At 34.0% G+C, this 23186-nt stretch overlaps 1 pseudogene; it reads right to left on the bottom strand.

Moving 5' to 3' along the window:
* Positions 1 to 1112: 1112 nt before the first annotated feature.
* LOC118607086 lies at positions 1113 to 1231 on the bottom strand (annotated as a pseudogene).
* Between the last annotated feature and the right edge of the window lie 21955 nt (positions 1232 to 23186).

Raw genomic sequence — 23186 nt, 5'->3', positions numbered from 1 at the left:
GAAGCAAAATAAATTTCAGATGTGACATTCTATAGCTACATAATTATAAATTCTAAATAAACGTAATTTTAAAATTTAAATTTATAGAAAAATTGCAAAGATAATAGACATTCCCAAGGAGACAGTTTCCATAAACTGTTCACACTCAGCTCTTCCTAAAATTACATAATAATGTTACCTCTTACATACTGATGGTACATTTTTCTAAACTAAGAAATTAACATTGATACAGTATTATTAAGTAAATTATAGTCTGTATTTGAATTTCTGCAGTGCTTTTTACTAATTTCTGTTTTCTGTCCAGGATTCTATTTGCGATGCTATGTTTTATTCAGTCATCATGTCTCATTGGTCTACTCCGATCTGTGACATTACTTCTTTTTTTCCATGATCTTGACAGTTGTGAAGAGCACTCACTACTCAGGTATCTTGTAGAAAATCTTAATTTGAATCTGCCTAATCTTTTCTCATGATTTCACAGAGTTTATGGGCCTTTGTGAAGACTATCACAGCAGTGAAATGTTCATTTTATTACTATATATCGGTGGTAAAAGATATTAATATGATTTACACTAGTAATATTAACCTTGATCAAGTCAATAAACTTTTAATAGAAAAAATAAATAACAAATATTTAACTAGCAATTGAATATATATGATCTTCTTATGAATAAAATAACTCAAATATATACAAATAAATTAATGTATAATACATGCATACATATACATATATAAAACTGGATTTAGCTACCTTATTTTTTCTAAAGTGCAGGTCAAATGCAAAACAAAATAAATGGAAATTTATAAACTCTGAATATATATAGCAAAGAAGATATAAGAAAGATTGATGTTCTTAACATCTAAGAAATACAAACAAGTCAATAAAAGTCCTCTATCATTTAAACCAAGAGCGGGAAGGTAGAAAACTAAGAACAAACAGCAAAATGTAGGAACAGAAAGTGAACTAAAGAAATTAGATTGTTTCTATTTTTTTTTTCATTTTTTCATTTTTTTTTTTTTTTTTTTTTTTTTTTTACCTGAGGCAACTCTTGGTTGACCTCACAGATTGCAAGGACCTTGCCAGCTTACAATTCCTTATTTTTTATTTTTCACACCTACAGAACCTGGTCTTCCTAGGTCATCTCCCATCTAAGTACTAACCAGGCCCAACTCTGCTTAGCTTCCAAGATTGGACAGGATTGGGCTTGTTCAGGGTGGCATGACCATAAAATAGATTGTTTTTAAAAATTTAAAGTTCCACCTCACTAATTCAATGGAAAAAAATATTCAACCAGTATAAAACACATACTTTTAATCCAAAACTGGAAATTATAAAAATGAGTCAGGATTGTAGTGGAAATGATAATTAAATGCTCAAACAGTGTTGGGAGAGTAAATTGATGAACTTTTTTTTTGTCCGGGAGCAATTTGTATTTATTTATAAATATTCATGTCCATTAGGCTTCAAATTATATTGAATTTTTTTCTTATGGTACTATCTAGCATGAATAAAATTGTATCAGGAATGGCCATCAAAGTGGTGTTTTTAAACAACAAATTGAAAAACTCTTAAATGTTTAACAAATACAATAAAAATTTATTATAAAAAATGAGTGAAATGCTACATGTTTGTTAACTACTTCGATAGAAGAACATTGGCATGAAAAAATAATCAAATAAAAATAAGTGGAAATAAAATTCAGGTTATTTAACAATATTTGTACTACTATAAAATATTGTTAAAAAGAAAAACAAAAAGGTAAAATAAAAATGTAAAAATAAGTCCAAAAAGTTCTTTGCCCAAATACTGACATTATTTACTAGTAAGAGCAGGCTAATATTTGATTATTTTTCATTTTTATTTTAAATGTAAATGCATATAGTTTTTACTTCTGTAAAGAGAAAAGATAGTTAAAATAAGATATAAAGGGATGTGTTTTGCATCGTAATGACATATGAAAAAAGGTGTTGTTTCTTTGAGGGAATGCTGAAAATTTATAATACATTTGTTCTGTGTGGATAGACATTGATACCACAGATTTCTGGGACTTTACAGTTTATAGCAAGAGTTACATTTATTTCACTTTGAGTAATGTGCTTTGAAAGACTTTTATTGACCCTGTTTATGACAGACTTATTGTATTAATTAAGAATTGGACACATGCTAATATACTGACAATAGAAAAAAGATGAAAAGGACTTTATATACTTGTGTTTGGAATACATTTTAGCCCTTTTCAGGCTGTGAGGAAGAAAACAAAGATTGTGTTCCTTTGAAGAGTCATCATTGAGTTCTGAAGATTTGCCAGAAGAAGAGGAAGACAGGCATATTGCTGCTAGAGGCTCCACATGGATTGAAAGGTGTTTGAAACAAACAGGAAAACTCCAGAATCTGCAGCACTAACCAAAGGTGTGCGAGATTTACAGGGACCATCTGAAGCTACGCTATAGAGTTCCGGGAAGACGGGTGAGTGGGGCAGCAAGAATCCTGAGGCTTACTGGTAGAAGGGGGAGTAACAGGTAAGACACACCCTTGGTCTGATCAAAGGGAATTATAGGCATCGATTGAAGTTGATTAGACCGAGTGTCACTGTTAAGGAACTATGCTTACATATGAAGTAAAGCAGAAAAAGAAAAGCATGATTCTTTACAGGTTGTAAGTTAAAATGGTAAAAATAACAGAAGACAGTTTTTCATCCTTACCTCTATGCCAGAAAATCTGCCCACCACTTTACAGACCATTTCATCTATTCTCACATCAACCCAAGAAGCCGATAAAATTATTAGACCTGTTTTACACATGATGGAAATGAGACTTATGACGTGTCCACATTCACATTAGTAAATGGGGAAACAGCATTCAAAACATACAGTCTGGCTTCAACATTTGAGCCCTTAATCTTTATATGCTATATACTATCAATTTTATTAGAATTTTGATTCAGATAGACAGATAAAAAAGCTATTTACTTCTCCTGGTGTCACTTAGTTTACAGGTCTCTTTTTGCCACACATATTTCTATCTGGGGAACATACACAGGATTTCTTAATTTATCTGTAGCAAACATTCTCATTTATTCATTGAGTTCCACTTAACAAGTTAATATAACATCGAGCAAATGCATCATATAAACAATGTAAACACATATGAAGATACGTAGGAAAAAAGGCTGAAGAAAATAACATCACCAAAATGAAAGCATTAACCCTGGGCTGTACATGACAAAATAGGTCAATTTAATTTTCATTATTAAGATTTTAAGTTTTCTAAAATAATAAAACTATGTTTATTATATAAAACAGTTAAGTCGATTTCAAGAAAAGAGACACATTGCAAAGCATCTGGGAAAATAACAATATGAATAAAATTTAATGGCTAAATGGCACATTCACAAAAGTTGAAAGTGAGCCTAAGTTTTATAGTTTTGGGAAATAAATGTGCCTGCTGTGCCTTTCATCAACTTTTATCTTTTAAAGTTTTCTAAAACATTAAGATTAAAAGATAACCAGGAAAGTACAATTCATGCAAATGTGCACCTATAAACATGTAGCTCCCTGTTTCTTTATAAGTTGTTGGACTAAAATACTCATTTTAGTTTTGTGTTTTTCTAAAATAAACATCTCTAAAATAAAAATAATATAACAATTTTAACATAGTTGTTTAACTTTGGATTTCACAAAATTAGGAAAATTATTTATTGACTCTGTTATTTCTCTAGGGTATTAAGAATTCCTCTTCCTGGAACTGTGGTAATTTTCAAAACTGCTAACAACCCATTGAATTTTAGGGAAGTATGAGAAGAAAAATAAAGGTAAAATAATCACAAAATGAATTAATGTGTAGAAAGTACAAAAATAATGCCTGGCAGACAGTAAGCTCTTAAAGCATGACAGCTATTTTTTATACTGGCAATGTTACAGATTAGTATTATTAGTTTTTAGTTTTGGTTTAACAATTTTAATAATCGTTATTAGTATTTTAGTCACCATGTTAAACATCTTTCCTGTCTTGATTTATTTTCCCTATATGATGATGTTCTGAATATATTATCATCTCCTTTTATCGATGGATACAGTGGATTACAAATATTTAAAGTTATTTGCTAAAAGTAACAAAGCTGCCTGCTTCTGTCACTGGCATTCACATAAATGAGTCCAATCCCAATCCTTATGCTTTATCATATAGTTCTTTTTTCATATGACAGGCTTTTTAAATTTACCAAGAGACTATTAAATTAACAAATACAGCTGCATTTCTTCTTTAAAATTCACAAAGTTATTCTATCATTCTTAAAATAATTTAAAAACTCTTTCATAATTGGTACATTTCATATTTTATAACTAACTCAATATGTTGATGGATATAAAAGCATAGTTTTCACAATTTAACAGGACATTTATTAAAATTATGATGCATCTGTTCTTTTTCTATGTTAATAATAATCTAATTTACCTTAATTTTAAAAATATAATTTCATAAAAGTACTTAACTAAACAAGTTAAAAGTGTTCAATCTTCATTTTAGAGCATTAAAATTTTGCAACCACCTGGAACCATTTAATTTACAGATCTTTTTCTGCCACATAATATTCATATCTAGAAAACAGAAACAGAATTTCTTAATTTACTTGAAATAAATTATCTATGATAAAAATTTCCGATGAATAGGTTCATTTAAGACATATGAAAGCTATCTAAAACATACTAAATGTAATTTTTGATAGCAGAACATAATAGCATACGCTTTCTTACAGAAATGATTAGTATTGTTCAGAATGCATGTTAATCAAAATGAAACAATGAAATAATAAAAGAACTACAAAAAAACTAATTTCCTTTGCATAAATTGATACTTAAATTTACTGAGAACATTATATAAATAAAAAAAAAATAAGTCATAATTCCTTATTGGAACTATCACTTGTGTAAGGATCCACCCTAGGTAAGGACCCCTAGAGAGGAAAAGACCTTCCCTTGATCATGAGAGTTTCTACTATGCTGAAGACTCTGGCTTTGCGCCTGCTCCCCTCATAAGGTAAGAGTTACAGTAGTAATATAAATGTACAAAATCATTAGCACATTCTGAGAATTTGCTCTGAAAATTGGGTGATGTAAATATCCATTTTTTAGGAGCTTCCCTTGGCAGGCCCAGTCTTTAGTTCTATCTGTGGTTCAGTCTTATTCTTATCCCCTTAGTGTTGATGGTGAAAATTAATGGGGACTAGCCAAGTTGAAGGGTAAGTAGAGAAGGATTTGAATGACTGGGTCTCTTCAAATCCCATGAACATGCCCTTGCATTACATAACAGGTGAAGCTTTAAATGGCTTTCAAGGTGAATCTTCTATAGAGTGAACTGTTGCAATTCAATTTTAAGTTCAGTAAAATATGAGCAAATGACCTATGAAATGAAACTTCTCTGTCCTGTCCACTTTAATAAAAAATGTTAGAAATAAGTTACTCATGGTTTCTGTATTAAAGGAATTGCATTACTGTTCACACCATTGAATATATGTTGTTCCTCAAATTCTCATATCTTAAGTTTATGACATATATGCATACACACACACGCGCGCACACACACACACACGCACACACACATTATATATATACGTGTGTGTAAAATGAAACTCATGAAATTGAAATCCCAAATGTATTCTTGCCCATACTCATTAACCCATAAGTTCCCATATCCTTCCTTATCTTCTAAAACTGCTTATCATTGCAGCAGGTCCAAGATATACACAAACAGCTCTTCAATGGGAACTCTTCAATTTAGGAACAATGGGGAATGACGTATTTTAGATTCTTTAAACCTTCTTCCTGCAAACGCCTATCTCCTTTGTCAGTAAATTAATAGCAGGGTGCAACTGGATGCTTCTGGAGATGCTCATCTTTGATATTATTGACGTGTGAACCCAATAAGAGAGCAGACCTCTTGACCCAGAATAGGCTCGTTTTAAGATGTTGATAACTGTAAGCATTTGGATAGAATGTGGGGCTGGATTCGGGAAATGAGCAACAGACCAGAGAGAAGTAAGCATACTCGTCTACTCGTCTGAGATGAAATCACTAACGAATTATAGATTAGACTAAATATTGTCATCTATATAGAGTGAGCATAGCAGAACAGGTAAAGCCCAGGCCTGGAGCCAGACAGTGTGTTCAGATTAAGCTGCAGCATTTATTTGGTAACTGACTTACTCTCTCTGTCAAGAACTCTGCCCCACGATTTGCTGCTGCCTGAGGCTCTTTCTTCTCAACCCAGAAAGGCCTCTGGGATCTTCTCACAATCCCCTGTTTCTGAAAATTATTCCTGCAGAAAGTTTGGGTGATCGTTGGTCTCACCTTGTTTCTTTTCTCTGAAGCAATTCAGTCTTGTACTGTTCTGTTTCCAATGTTTTTGGAATAATAGTTTTATTTATTTTGCCCTGTTTTACTATTGTTTAAAGATAAAAGTTAAATCTATTATTTCATTGTGACCTAAACAACAGGAATTCTTCTCTCTCTCTCTTTTTACTTAAATTTCTATCTCACCTTTCACAATCTAGCCTACCTAACTCATAGGGAAAATCTTACTTCTCTCTCCACTTGTTCACCTTCTTTTATAATCCTGGTTAATGCTGACTTTGTCGACTCTCAGAACTAATGAATTTAAAATGATAAAAAATTATATCCCAATATTTTTAGTCATATTTTTAATCTTAGTGACCTAATTCATTTAATCACAATATTATACCTTTTGATCTATGGACATAAGAATTTCCAAACCTGTAGAAAAATTTTGTAAGAGTTTATTGGAGCCAAACTGATGACATGCCAGGAAGCAAGATCTAAAAATGCTTCATACAACTATCTAAATAGTGATATTAGAAATTGTACATTATACTGTTGTATCCATGTGTGCATGGAAAATAGCTTGCATTATTAGAATAGAAATAATATAAAGTTTTTAGATTTACTAAAAAATATATTTTTTCTTAAATGCTTTTAAAAAATGAAATAAAAATGCTCCAATGAATGACAGTTTTATGTTTCTTTTCATACATTTTGAATTAAGGAGAGGATGTAAGGAAGAGAAAGCAAGGCAGGAAATCTCTATGATTGGATTACATAGTTAAGGATACTATATTCTCCCTTGAAGGTGGTTATACATCTAAGAACTTGCTTAAGGAAAAGATAAATTTTTTATAGGCCTGGGCGGGACTACTACCAAGATGTACCCAGTTAGGAATTTGCGATTAGATCACTCTGTGAGATGGCTTTTCCTTACTGGGTTTGTCAGATTGATTACAGAGCCTTTTTTTCGTTCATAGATCTCTTAACCATCACCTGTCATAAACTCTTCTGTATTTACAGGTGAACTAGCCTTTCTTCTTTCTTCCCCTCCTCTTCTTTTACTAGGGCTCCCAATAGTTATCATATAAATAAGTCAAACTCAATGGTCCAAAGTAAAATTCATCACGTTTCTTCATTAAATCTACTTATTTTATGAGGTTTTCACTTTATTAGATTTTGCACCAACAGCTATCTTAACCATCTTCATTTATCCCAACATCCATTCACTCACAACTAGTCAACTGTGCCTTCTTGATAACTTTGGATTCCATATATCACATTCTACCCCAACATCACAATTCAAGGTGAAACAATTAGTCCCCCTAGCCTGATGACTGTTGTCTACTTCTAATCTATTTTCTACACTGTGGTCAAAATGTAATTTTTTTAATATAAATTTTTAAAATATAAATCATACTTTATTCATTCTTTAGTTAAAACTTAATGGTTTCCCATTGCCCTTAAGGGAAGGAGAGCTACTTAACAGTTTGCCTTTGGATCTTGTCTATATTCATAGCATTGTTTTCTCATTCTTCCCACTAACTCCTTTCATTCTACAATTAGTATACATCAATCTTTGGCATCTATGGACTAACTTACAGGTATTCAGGGCACATAAGACAAGCAGTGTTGTGCATAAGGAACAGAATGCTTAAAAGAATCCAACATATTAAGTGTATTTATTTGGAATGACATTCTTTTAAATTGGAATGTATGTATGGCCATTTATCTTCTGTTCTTTAAATCTAGTCACTCAAGTTATTATGAAATGTAACTCCCCAGACTAATGAAAACTTCCAAGTCTTATTCAAAGCTACCACTACTTCAGTTTGTTCATCGATTCAACAAATGCTGATCAAGTATTTTCTATGTACTACACATCTTAATAGGTGCTAGGGATAAAGTAATAAATGAATCTAGGTTCCTAAAGTCTTTGAGTATGCATTAGAACAGTAAGAGAAGCAATAAACAAATAAAATGTTTTGTTTGTTTGTTTGTTTTTTAGTTGATGAGAAGTGCAAAGATGAAAACTAAGGTTGATAAAAATTTAGATAAGATGGACCATCTGGGGGTCTCTGAAGAATTGACATTTGAATCAACCTCACCACTACGCATATATGCATACATTCAACAAACATGTTATGAGTTTTCTTTTTCTTTATCTTTTCCCACAGTTCTTAGATATATAACCTACAGATGACCGTGATCATTTCTGTTATCTTTATTAGACTTTTGATTAATAATTCTAAAAAATAACATTAATGAGATTTCTCCTAGATTAAGGATTTTCTATTCACTATCAATTTCTAGAGAACTGTCCTAAATACTTTTAATTCATTAAGCTCCACCATGAAGGGAATCTCAAGAAGGAAGAATTCTAAATAGCTTTTACTCAATGTCAGTCAAGACTGATTCTTGGAAATAGAATAGTATTTGCATTTATTACTGAACATTATGAAAAACTATTGCATTTGTTCTCAAATATCTGTCCATCAGCATAACCTTTTATATCTTACCTTATGCCTACCTTATAAAGTTTCAGACAAAAAAATACTGTAATATATCTAATAGCCTAAGATATGATATCTAACATGCATATAGACAAGGTCTATGTAATCCTTTAACCAACATTTTTAAAAAGTCACAGAAGGTAGTGATCGGAGAGAAAAAAAAAGCAACAAAAGCAACTGGAAATCAGAAATGCAAGCAGAAAATTAACATTTATATTACTCTCTGTGTTCCAAAAATCATGCATAAGACTTGTCCTATTTTAATTATTTTTCTTAGTGTTTTGCTACTCTCCACATGGGTACAAAGAGATTCTATTCAGTTTATCTTTCACAAAACACAAAGGGATTCTAGGTGTTAAATAATTTACATGAAGTCTGGAGCTAACAGCTGTATTACCAGCAGCTTTGCCAAAACCAGATATGGCCATTTTTGAAATCAGAAATCACTCTTGTTGGGTTTTCTCTAGGAAATGGAACTCAGAGAATTTAAAGAAGTTCTTATGATATGGATTAGCATGTTAAAAATAGATTTTACTGTTGGATAACCCCAGCCTTTTGCCGCAGAATTTGTGATAAGCAAAGTTGAAAACTAAGAGCAAATATAAATGGACTTTCGGTGGTCTCTTCTTTTAATAAAACACAGTCCTCCAGAAGGAGACTTCTTCAGCATCTTTTTTTTTTTTTTTTGGTAGATTGCTGCCTCCTTAATAAATAGTGTTAACTATTTTTTAAAGACTAAGACAAAAAAGGACCAAATGTGTCCACTGGATATGCTAATAAGCACATCACTAGTGATATTTTCCAAAGTATATGAATGAAATGAGGGAAGAGAGTTAACCTGAGGAGAATTAAAATGAGAAATCCTACAGAGAAGTATTATATAGGAAACGAGACTAGGAGTTTTGCTTTGAGCAAGATAATGCAAAAGACAGAGTAAAACACCCTACAAATGCATGCAGACAATTTAACTGGCTTTGTATTATCAGAATCTAGAGACCTGATTTTCTTTCTTTTAAGTAATAAAAGTTAAAATTTTACTGAAAGTCTTTTCTTGGTTATTGTTCCCAATAATCTTCTTACACAACAGAATTAGGACATATCTCTTAAAAATATATTTTTTTAAAAAAGTAGTTCTGGCTTGTTAAGTGGGCATACAATACTGGATGATGTGACAAATTTTGTTACTCTTGAATATCTTGTTCTCCTTTAGTGGAATAATAAATTAGGTATTATTCAGAAACGCCTTTACTTGTCAACTCTTCTTTATTTGTGAATTCATTGTATCAAAATTCAAGATGATATATTTTCCAGAATAATATAATTTTCACATTGTATAACAATAGTGAGATGACAGGTTAGAGATGTAATATGTGGTTTCATAATATCAATTCTTATACTTCCAGACATAAGATAAGATTACCCTTACATTGCTTTTGAAGACAGTTATGGTAAAATGACTAAATCTGATCAACAAAATGCTGGGCAGAAATTCTAAGGGTCAGTGTATAATTTAATATCTACTTTACCTTTCACCATTGTAGCTAGCAACATTGAAGAGATACCAGCTACTTTAGAATCACCAGTGGATAATTAGTTTTGAAAGAAATATATTATTGCATAGAAATATCTTCAACAGTTCTTGGAACAGTCATTGGATTCAGGAGTGTTAAAGGCTATATAGTTAATTTTTTCCCCTCATTTTACAAGTGTAAAAACTAAAGCATAATTGATTATTTGGCTTGCCCCAAATCCACTTTTTTTGTGTAAGTGCAATATTTTGCATTTGTTTGTTTGCTTCTTCAACTCTAAAGATTAGGTTACATTGCTATTACACACACACACACACACACACACACACACTTTTGGAAAAATCTGGGTCAAAGATAAAGGTTATCACATTCAGAAAATGCAGAAGCCAAAGCAACATCTTGTGTCTGTGCCCTGAGCCCGAATCTCCAAGGGGTGATGCAGCGAGGCTCAGATGGTACCCAAATGTACAGTGGGGTGCAATACAGGAGAGTTACCCCCAAGTAAGAAACTTTCATCTTATATGGGGCTGCTGGTGACCTGTCCACTTTCTTCTCCTGAACAGAGACAGACAGGGTGTCTTTTTCTTTATCCCAGAATGTAAGCAAATTACATGTTTTTATCTTCATTACCATAAAATAGCTCCAAACAGTGAAGTATTTCTAAATTCATTGTGATGAAACATTTCAATATATAAGTCAGCCTAAATTGGCTTAAACACCTATGCCCAGAGAAAGGTACTGTTCTGGAATGTAAGAGATCCAAAGAGAATTGTCCTCAACATCTCTATTAAAACAGCTGCTTTCACAAACCATTATGTTGTCTGAACGTCATCATTAGACACTCTTGTCAAAACCCTAACTGCCACTATTGAAGCACTTACTAATGCTTAGAATATGTGCTTAAAGTCAGTTGTATTAATTGTAGAATAACCCAAGTAAGTTAGATACGGGGACTCTGAAAAACAATCTTAAAGTAAAGATAAAACCAGAAAGATGAAAATAATAAAAATAATCATTAGAAACATATTAGGAATAAATTTTAAAATAATAAAAGATAGAAATAGTACATTTGCCAATAGCAGGATGGCTAAATAATTATGGCAATGCATTCCGTAGAATGCTATCCAGATGTTAAAAATGTAGGTTGATTTATAAGTATTACAGTATTGAAAATCTCTTTAAAATATATTAAGTGAAAAGTCTGTCACTGTGCAATTAGAATACAATGACTCCATCTGCAACGTGACTTGCATATGAACATTTTCAAAATACACACATATACAGACATATCTTCAATGTTAATAAATTAATGCACCACTCCTGATGAAATGATTTGAATATAGGAAAGGTTTATTTGTCCTAATGAATGAGAGTTCCTACAGGCATGTGGTAGGGTGAGATGCCCAGGGCTGAGTAGCCCCACACATAAAAAACAACTGCACAATTAGCAAAGCATTCTTCCGTACATCATGTAGGTAACAAAGTTAATTAGTATCAAATCTTGAAATTAGAGTTTTTTAAAAAATAAAAACACAATATATTTCATGTAAACGTGTGGTTTTTACATGACTGAATATTTCTTAGCACACAAATTTTCTCTAGAGGGTAAGGGCAGTTGAGATAAGATTATAGTTTGTTTATTCAAACTTTACTTTAAAATGTTAGCCATTTAAGGTGCTGGGCTCATGCTGATTCTATGTGGTAAATGTTTACTTTATTATGGTTCCTGCCTTCTTCTGCCTGAAGTTTACATGTTAAAATAGGTTTTATTATATAGCATGATTTAATTTCTCCTTATATTTTCAAGGCAACATTAAGTTGTTTTTATTAGTTATTTGTAAATCAAATCATTCTCTCTAAATTGAATTTTGGCAAGTTGAAAACATTGGAAATACTTATTATAAAATGATACATTGAGTCTAGTAAATTTGAGCATCACATGCTTACATAATTTTCTATGGGTTGGATGTTTATATATATATATATGTATATATATGTATATGTATCTATATACATATATATATAGTAATTTTAAAATTTGCACCAAGAGTGTTGAAGCCATACGGGCCTGAATTTGAACGTTGATATTGTCACCTACTAGGTCACTTTTAAAAATTTGTTTTTCTTTTATTTTTTTGGTATCGGTTTGCATATTCTAAAAATATGAAAGAATCACGTAATTGAAGGCTTGCTATACAAAGCACAAAGTTTTACACATAGTAAATATGAAATACATATATATGAATATACACACATAACTAAATAAATTCAGAATATCTTAATATTCAGACCCAGTTGTCTCAAATGTCCAGTGTGACATGGGAAATATCTTATTGCACATTGAAGCTCCAAACAGCTTTTGGCGTACAACTGTATTTACATTAATTTCTAGAAGAAAAAAGACCCTGGCTGACCCTTGCTCATTGCTTTTCTGTGTATTCCATATTCTGATTATTCATAGGCTTGAGAAATGTGATGATTTCTAGGAATGACCCTGAAATATACAGTATTTGAGTAAAAGTGTATTGATAAGAATGTTTTCAAACGTTAAAGCCTGGGATAATGCTTTCCTATAGATTCCATCGATTCGATCGTCGGAGATGACGCTGTCCTTTGATAAGGGTTGCTTTTGCTAAGGAGCAGTTTAGGTACTGCCCAATAGTGCTCAGCAAGACTCATTGAAAGCACAGCCTCCAGATCGAAAAGCAATTAGCATGCCAGATTGTGATAATTGCCCGCAATAAGGGAAGCTTCTCCAAGACAGAGCTTCCACTGTGCCTAATAATAGGATTCCTTAAACGGTGATATATTTTCATAGACACACTGGCGTTCTCATTTCAACCTTGTCACTTATATTGGATGGGGAAATAAACAACCTTCACACATTTTTTTTTTTTTCTCTCTCTAAAGTCTGGCACCCTGCTGTTCTGAAAACTGGTAATGTCACCTGAATGTTACCTTGAATCATGATTTTATCAGCCAGGGCAAAGCAACATCTCATTTATTTCTGCTGTTTCTTTGCTTTGCAATGCAATGATTGCCAAGACACAAAAATTTAAATACTGCTGTGATTAAAACCAATGTAGAAGCAGATGGAGCAGTTGTGTGTAATTTGCCCCTTGTTACAAAAGGTCAAGGTGACTTGAATTTTTATTTACATGGGAAAAAAGAATTCTGGGACTAGCAGAAGCCACATGACAATTTATTTCATTCAACAAAAATCAATTCTTTCTGAATAATTCATCCTGAACATTTTGGTCTACTTATGCCTTTATCATTAGTTGTAAATCACATAGGATAGCAAATGTTTTAATACTTAGGCGTACTTCATTGATAATTGTGAAAATATTTTATAATTCTAGTGTTTTATTAAACAGAATTTTAAGAGTTAGATTTAGGGCTTATTATGATGAATAAACAATGAAGACTAGAAGGACTGCTTTTCTTCAGGAAAATTTTAGGCTTATAAAATGTCTTAGAGTTGAATTCTCCTCTGTGTTTATTATTACTTTTTTTTCTTCATTAGTTCAGATCTCTGTGAACATTGACAAATGGCATCTGCTAATTGAATTTTCGACCTGCATGATGGCCGATGTTGAGGCAATTACCTACATGTTTTTATTCTTTGTTGATTCAAATTTTGGTTGCCAAAAGGAAAGGATCATTTTGATATGTTTTAAAACAGTTCATGGAGGAAAAACCTGCAGTGATGTATTCACGTTGAGTAAGTCAATGATACGAAAAGGAGAAAAAAATGTCATTTAGCAATTTTTAATTCAAAATTGGAATTTCATTTTTTAAATAAGCTTTCTTACCTGACGGCGAGTAAGTTTTCAGATCATTTACATATATTATTATTATAATAAGATCCCATAAATGTATTTTTTGGTTATGCAGTATGTTTTTTCATCTTATTATTAAAAGTCACTTATTTCTAATAATAACAGAATAATACTACATGCCTACTGTGTTTTAGGCACTGTACATACAGTATATAAATCACTTCTCTTAATCTTTTTGACCAAGAGAGTATAGCTATCATCCTCATTCACAGATTAAGAAACTGGCATAGAGAGGTAAGGTAGCTAGCTTCCCCAGGGTCACAAGGTGGCAGGCAGGTGCAGAGCCAGGGTTTGAACCTTAGAAGACAGTGTGCTATTTAGTCACTATCCCTGACTGATCTATAGCAAGGATTTATTATTCACTCCAGCATTTTGACCGATTCTAACAAAGAGTCTCTCCTTGACTAAATCTTAGTCAGGCTGCTTTGTGCCCTTTTAAGTTAGACCTCATTTTTTTCTTTCTTTCTTTTTTTTTTTAGAATGTTCCCAAGAGCTCCGTTTTAGCAAGAATCCTGCTTAGTCAGTTCAGCCAGAATCTCCTACTGTTCACATCTGTTCATCTTTGATAATTGGCCAAATTCCTCATCCCTCGTCATTCTTAGTTAATAATATCTGATCACCCTGACCTTCCTTCGGCAAGAATTGTGTTAGGTTGATTTACACAGAATCCCAACCTTTATCTCTGATGTTTCCTCTTAGTAATTTTCCATTTACTGACTTTCAGCCCCCATCCCTCTCATTCTTGCCTATAAATGCTCTCTTTTTCTTGTACTCAGAGTTGAGCGCAATCTCTCTCCCTTACTACAAGACCCCATGGCAGTGTTCCCTCTCCATGTTGTCATGATTCCCAGGAAAGTTTGTCTTACTCTTTTAACAAGTGTCATGAGTATTTTTTTTTTTAACAATCTTCAAATTTAGTCCCATGAAAAAAAAACTAGAGGATAGTGATTTTTTAAAAAATATTTTTGAGACAGTGTGGGTCCAGGAGGTACCAATGCTGTCACTTGGTCACACCTGGAGGAAGAACATGGTTGACATCTTAAAAAACTGAATGAACACATTTGAATCGACGAATTCTGGCTCTCCTTCTGCTGTTAATTAAAGAGGACAATGATCATAAGTATTCACAGATCCAATATGTGAAACATATTAGAAAGTGGAAGAAGGGAGAAAACACAAATTAAAAAAAAGAAGAAATGTATTTTGCGATGTAGCTCTATCTCTTTGGGGATGATTCATCCACAGCCCTCAAATGTATTTATTTATATGTTTCATTATTACTCCTTAGACTAATAGCTCCTTGAGAGCTCCTGAAGGCCCGTTAAATTAACTTTATAGAGGAACTGTAGCACACATACCTAGCAGAGTGTTTTTCCATAGGAAACACTTAATGGATACATGGTAGATCAATGAGGATATAAATACTATATATAAAATAGTGGTTAACAGCACAGGATCTAGAGCCAGATTCATTGGCATTAAATATTAACTTCTCAGTTAGAAGCTCTTCAATCTAAGGCAAGCTGATTCATCTTTTTAAGCCATAGTTGTCTCATCTCTAAACATGGGATCATAATACTAAAGATAAACTGAACTAATATATTACTGATTTGGACACATAATTGAACATATTAAGCAGCTAATGATTTACTTATTGTTAAGCAGAGTTTTAAAATAACATGTATAGATAGTAGGTGTATATAGCAAAAAAAAAAAAAAACAGAAGTAATATTATGGAAGGACTACTTTTAAAATATGTAATGTGTTTTCTCCTTCTGTACCTTTATGTATCTGATTATTTTCCTAATGATTGGAAGGTAGTACATGAGGACCGTTTTAGTAGAAATAATAATAATAATAATAATAATAATAATAATAATAAAGTACTATTTCTTGTTTTAGCCAAGATTTAGAATTAAGATTTTTCTAAAAAGGAAATATATTTTTAAGACTCTTTTGGCTCTCATTTTGTACATCAAAAGTCACTCTTGGTAATCTAGAGCTTAGTGTTTTTGTTATTTTATGTTCTAAGGGTGGCGGGACACCCACTTCATCCAGGCTGAGAGTGTTTGTTTGTTTGAAGAAAATGATGGAAAGTTGTAGAGGAGACCAGAGAATCAATTATTGATAGAGTGTTTAAAAGTTATAGGTGAAGACAGATGGAAGAAGAGGATCGTTTGTCTCAGTTTGTGTCTGGGGTAATGAGAGACCAACTTCCTAGTATGCTCCAGGAACAGTGTGGACCAACAGAGGGGGAGCTGGAGTTAGCCCTTCTCAGCACTTGCTCTGTAAAAGGAATCTGTCTTTCCTTCCCTGTTCTGCGGAGAGAGGTGAAAGGTATCTAAGGATGGAAGGCAAGCTGACAAAGCTTGGCAAGGGTGAGCGAAGTGCAGGCAGTACTATGGCTTCTTAGCTAAAATGTATAGGATGATCAACCAGGCTGGGGACGGGATGACTCATCGCTGCTGATATCAGGTGGAAATTAATAAACAGGGGGTCCCCTGGGCCTTTGTCAAGCCAAATAAGAATTTTAAAAAATGTGTTACATGCAGTAGCTCATGCAGTAACAGGAGACCCCAGTAAAATGTCAAGGACAAGATCTCACCAAAAATACATCAGCCACACCGCCTTGAATAACAAGACATGTCAACTTTGTCCTTTGATCCATTTATTCTCACACTAGAAATAGCCTTAAAATTGGTTCTGAAAATAATATATAGTCGATCATTACTATCTAAGCAACTGCTCTCCTGGAAAGAGGTAAAATGCACTTACATAATATTTAATACTGCAACCCTGCCTCCTTGTATTTCTGTATTTGGTGAATCCCCCTTCTGAGTAACACATTCTTTTTTTAGATGTGTTAATAGTTGTAATCAGGTTAATGTTGAGTCCTGCTGGTCTGGAGCCCTCTGCTCTTGAGGTGGTTGCTGAGCTATTCTATTCTCAGCTCCATTATATATTTATCTAAGTTTCTCAGTCAGGGGACAATCTTTTCATCATATTTTCAAGTCAGCTTATGAAAGTTTAGATTTACTTCCAAGTTATTTATGAAAGATACTATAAAATAATGATTAAATTTTCCTATTTTCATACACTTAGAAACTTTTAAGTAATGTTTAAGAATTTTAAAGGAAATACAAAGGACATACCTAGATATTTCATTTGTTTTAGGAAAATCAATAAATTCTTCAAATAAATACTTTGACATTAATAACATGTTTTTGGTAAAAGGGATAAAAATACCCCAGTAAAAATAGATTTCAATGAGTCAAAAAAATACACTCATTTTTTTAACTTAAGAAAATGTATGCCTCGACAATTCTGGCATGAATTGTCATGAGGAACTAGAGAATAAAATGCGTTGTCAAAGAATAATTGAGTTTAATCAATCAAGCTAAATTTTCCAAAATTATTATACAAAAAGATAAATTAATTTCATGTTTATAAATTCATCATTTGTTAGAGAAACTCTGGTTGGTCTAGGGAATACATATTGAAGGTGATTTTTTCCTTTTTATATAAAATTCAATTTTCTTTTGTCTTTTTCACATAAAATTTCCAGACAACTAAACACATGATCTTTATTCACCTATTTAATTGTACATGTTGTTTTTGACTTTGGACAATTAGGCTGTTTAACCCACCATTTATAAATGTATTACATGACAGACAATTGAAAATATACGCCAGATTTCATGACATACATACAAATAGTTCTTCTGAGGTATTCTTCTGACATATGTAATTAAGTAAGCACATTTTTCTTCCACTACAACTTTAAATCTGAGATAGTCATCATTAATTAGAATTTGATTAATAGATTATAGGCAAAGTGTAGCCTAGTTCTTAAAATTGACCATAATTATTTTATTGCTCTAAGTTATAAACACTTAATCAAAAATTATAATGGATGATAGATGATGTTAGAAGTTATTTTCTTTATTTTTGGGCATGGGGGGAAAAAAAGCCACAGAGAGATCGAGAGATGTAATAAAGATGTTAAAATAATAATAAAAGAATTGGAACTAAAAGTTTTCAATTCCACGAGGCACAAATATTTTGCAATACAGAGGCCTTGCACAATTATTATCAATACGTTAATAATTTCACCTTTAAAAATGTTCCTTTAACTTGAGATTATCTCATGACTTTGACATGGGTAGTATACCTGCCTGACCGTGATCTGACCCGCCTTTTTCTGAAACCCAGTGAACGAAGAAATGTTATCAATTAGTATTCCTTTTTCTCCTTCTCTTTCCTCTTTCCTCTTTTTCCTCTCCTCCTCCTTCCCCTCCTTCCTCTTTTTCTCCTTCCCCTTCTCCTTCTTCTCCTTCTTCTATTTTGTACTCTGACCAACATCTTCCCATGTCCTCCGTCCTCCAGTCCCTGGTAACTACCATTCTATAATCTGTTTCTATACAATAGGCTTTTTTCTTTATTCCACATATAATTGATACCACACAGTAACTGTCTTTCTGTCTGACTTATTTCACTGAGCATGATGCCCTCAGATTTTATTCATGTTGTCACAAGTGGCAGGATTTCTTTCTTTCTCATAGTTGAATATTACCGCATTGTATATATATATACACCACATCTTTGTTATCTATTCATCCATCGAAGGACTCAGTTTATCTCTATATCTTGGCTACTATGAACAATGCTTCAATGTACACACAAGTGCAGATATCGCTTCAAAATCCTGATTTCGTTTCCTTTGGGTATATACACAGAAGAAAGATCGCTGAGCATCCTTAGAAGACCGATTTGATAATTCTTCATCAGTTAATTCCTGGATCTCCATTTCACTGGGCCAGCTACCGGAAGTTTATTGCATTCTTTCCGTGGAGTCCTGTTTTCCTGATTCTTCATGATCCCTGTAGCATTGTGTAGGTGTCCACACATTTGAAGTAGACAGCCCTTCCAGACCTTGTGGACTGACTTCGGTGCAGAAGACTTTCCCCTGCGAGTGGCAGGACACTGGAGTGTGCTGCTGGCTGGGTCTAGTGCTACAGGGCACCAAGTGCTGGTGCATGTGGTGATACCAGGCCCAGAGTGACATGATCCCTCTTCAGCTCCAGCTCTGTGTTCCACAGTGCCAACAACTGTGTGTTCTCCAGAAGCACTGGGGAACGTGTTTTGTGGGTCCACAGCATCTCCATATCCAGCGGCTAGGAACCAGGACAGGAGTGCCGCTGGCTGGAGCTGGTCCCGAGCACACGTGTGAGTGAGTGTCGGGGCTGGCCGCAGGTACCTGAGGAGTGGCAGGCACCAGTTGCAGACACTCGGTGTGCGGTGGGAGCCAAGGCAGCAGCAAGGGCTGGGCCAACTCCAGGCACGCGTATAACCGTGGGAGCCCTGGTTGTCCACACCGACTGCTTTGGCCCCTGGATCTTGCCACAGTTTCATGACCATGGAGGCCAGGGAGAGAGGTCAGATCAGGGTCATGCCGGTGCACAGCTGGAGGGGCCAGCTACAGGTATGCAGAGTGTGTAGGCTTGTGATTGAAGGAAGAGCCTGCACTAGACTTAGGAGCAGCTACAGGACCCTGACTGCCAGGCGTGCTCTCCCATAATTGCGCTGTCCTCCTTCCTCCAGGAGGTGGGCAAAGCAGTGGTGTCCCAGAGCACAGCAGGAGAGGCTCGTCCCGAACGTGCACGTGGTGGTGCGGGGCGACTGCGGAAGTCTGCGCTGGTATGTCGCAGCAGAGCAGCTGCAGAGGCTGGGCCGACTGCCAGCTGGGTTCCCGGGCACCGGCGTGGACAGAGGCGGGTCACAGGCAGTTGGCATGAACAAACGGAAAATAGCTCTGGGGAAAAGGCTGGTGAAATCTTCACAGGATCACAGCAGTTATGCTGGCTCTTGGCCTTCAGTGGTGAAAGCTGCTGAGTTTATTTGAAGAGCAGGTCACTGTGTACTTCAACTGCTCTGGCTGAGGGGCTGCTATTGGTAGCCCTGCTTTTGTTCCTTGTTCCCGGCCATCTCAACTTTGACATCTGGGTGGGGTGAACTTGAAGTGGGATCTTCGGTGGTGCAGCGAAAGGGTGGGGAAGCTAGTCGCCCATTCTGTTCCTCCTTTCCCAGGGAGAACTTTTTCTAGCTGGGGAATTACTCTTGGCACTGCTTGGGAAATGGGGTGATGCGGGCAAACTATCTTCCTTCTCTTTGGGGGCAGTTATTCACGTTGTTGTTGTTGTTGTTGTTGTTTGTTGTACTGTGTTGCAAAAGCTTAAGTGAACTCCAGAGCTCTCTCAGAGCTGTTTTTTTTTTGTTGTTTGTTTGTTTGTGTATAATTGTCTAATTGTTCATTTGTTTTGTTTTGTTTTGTTTTTAGGGGGCTGGACAGAGGCTGAGGCTTTCTACACTGCCATCCAGTGAAGTCCTAAGTGGGACCTTCCTGCCACGAAATCTGCTTCTGGGTTCTCTTCTTAGTATTTCTGATATCGATCTCATAACATTTCTGAGAAATACTTAGATAGTTCAGATAGATTAATTTATGTGTCCGGTGAGTTACCATATATGTTCTATCAGCATTTCTACCTTATTTGTGCCAGCCGTCCTCACTGGACACCTTTGCATCTTGCAGGAGCTTCATCATCACTTCCAAGTTCTATTGTCTTTATTTTCTTCTATTAGATACTCTTACATATTTTTTGCATGGAACTGGAGCCCTAGAGATGCCAAACCAATGCAATATTATCTAAATGATGCTGCTTTTCTATCTTAAATTTGCATAGTTAAAATTAGATCTCTTCTACACACCTAACAAAACAAAACTGCATAAAGAAAAATAGCAAAAAAAAAAAAAACCCACAACTTTCTATATCTAGCAACTGTACTTCCTTCCTCTCTCTCTTTCCTCTGTTATCTCTGTCAATGGCAAGAATTTAGGGACAAACTAAATTGCCAGATAACATATTCTATTCAAAATATCTCTCTGCTTACACAAAATCTAATTGTTATTGGGAACTTTGGCTTCATATAGGTGTCTTTTTAGGAGGATTTTACTTGAAAATCTTTAGCTTTTCAACATTAAAATGTCAACTTCCACTCAATCAGATCACAGATCTGTTTAGAATAGTTCCAAATATTAGCAATTGACCCAATTTTGATTTATGCTAGATCTTTTCATTTTAATAAACATTTAGCGTGATTTATATTTAATTTATATTACACATATGACAATTTGAAATCTCAAAATGGAAGGCGGTGATGAAGACTGCTACAAATCATCAAAAGATGACTTTCTCACTCACACAACTGCCAATGCTTCTAAGGTGGCAAGATGGTGCTGACGCCCCCTACCGACAGAATCTCTCTCTTTCACGTTATATTTTTCAAAGGTAGGAATTTGATAAGATCTAACTTCTGTCAGTGTGAGACTTTTCAATTTGTACTTCAGGCAAAGTTTTAAGAGAACGAATGCATTTAGGGTATTTATTCGCTTTATATTTAATAATGTCCTTTTACTTCTTTATTAAAGTCTTTAAAACTATACTATGGGCCACGTTGTCCCAAATTCTTTCTGTTGTGCCAGTTTTGGGCTTATTTTCCTCCTTGAAACTTCTGAGACTTTCAAATTACATATCTCTGCTTTTCAGTTTCTTCTTAATCGTAAATTAAATGGCCACACACATTGTATCTATATGCCATTAGAAATATAAGTGAATGAAATTCATTTATGGCAAGTGAATCTCTTTTAGCTATCATGTTCTATTTGCATTTTAAAAAATGGGTATTGAGTAAATGATATCAATCTTTAGTTACAATCAGTTATTCTGATCAAATGAGAAAGTCCAAGGAATAAGCTGTAAACAAGTGTCCGCCTTGGGGATCTTCCAGATCAAGATTCAAGACATCTTGATCATCCCACGAATGGAAAGTAGAGTGTTCAAAGTAATTTGACAATAACCTTCTATCCTACCTTAGGTATTCTGCTCCTTTCCCATTAGTTTCTAGTTCTATAACTTGGAACTTTTCTCTTCCAATGGTCTAGAACTTTGGCATTTCCTTTCAGTTTTCCCTGTGGTATTTCTTTCCTTTTTTAAAGATGTGAGTCATGCTTTGCCTTTATTTAGCGCCACTCAGTAGACGATTATTACTGTTACTATAGGTCTAGCTGAAGATGTTTTCTATTATTTCAAATCTTCTGGGAAACTCAGGCGATGAGATTTGTTCTATCACTCTAGCTTCCCTTAATCCATTATTTAAACTGACTTTAACATAATTATGTCTAGTTTTCCTCAATGCACATTGTAACATTTTTTTTTTATTCTGGCGAAATGTAGCTTTGTCACAACAGAAATATATTAAGGAAATAGTTTATTTTGTTATCTTAGTAGTGAAGTAGAAATTCAAGATTTTTTTTATGGAAATAAAGGAACAATTAGGAATTAATATTAATGGTGGAACCATGTGTTAATACTTTATTGATGAACTTAATAGAGTGCTAGTGCATACATACATATAAACAAAGAATAGGAGCAGTTTGAAATAAAAATGCAATATAATGAGTTTACTATCAACTGAAGTTCAAAATCCTAAGGGGGAAAAACTCAAAGGAAGAAATATAAATCTTTAGATTACCTTATTTATAAAATTGTGTTAAAGTGTCAAGAAAATACCACCTTCAATTTGATTACAAGTTGCAATTTGCAGGTTTGGAAAATGAGCCTTAATGTTTACTTTACTGGCATAGCAATTAGTGTCAAGCTTTGGTACAGATGGTCTGTTGATAATCTGTGAAAGTTGAATCTGTCCTTCTAGTATTAAAACAAATCAACGATGCTGATTGCTATGTAATCAAATATCCACAATTTCATTTTGCTTTAAATGTATTTAATTTCCCTAATGCTTATTGACAAATTCTTTATCAATCTATGACTTTGAGATTCTGCAGCTATCTTTAAGGACAGACCACCATCTGACAGTCTTGAGAAAGACTGAGAATGACTTTAGTTGAATGG

Source organism: Rousettus aegyptiacus, unplaced genomic scaffold, assembly GCF_014176215.1.
Source record: "Rousettus aegyptiacus isolate mRouAeg1 unplaced genomic scaffold, mRouAeg1.p scaffold_m13_p_8, whole genome shotgun sequence".
In the NCBI taxonomy this organism is placed as follows: Eukaryota; Metazoa; Chordata; class Mammalia; order Chiroptera; family Pteropodidae; genus Rousettus; species Rousettus aegyptiacus.
The sequence above is the reverse complement of the archived record's forward strand: the minus strand, read 5'-3'. Positions and strand labels throughout refer to the sequence as shown.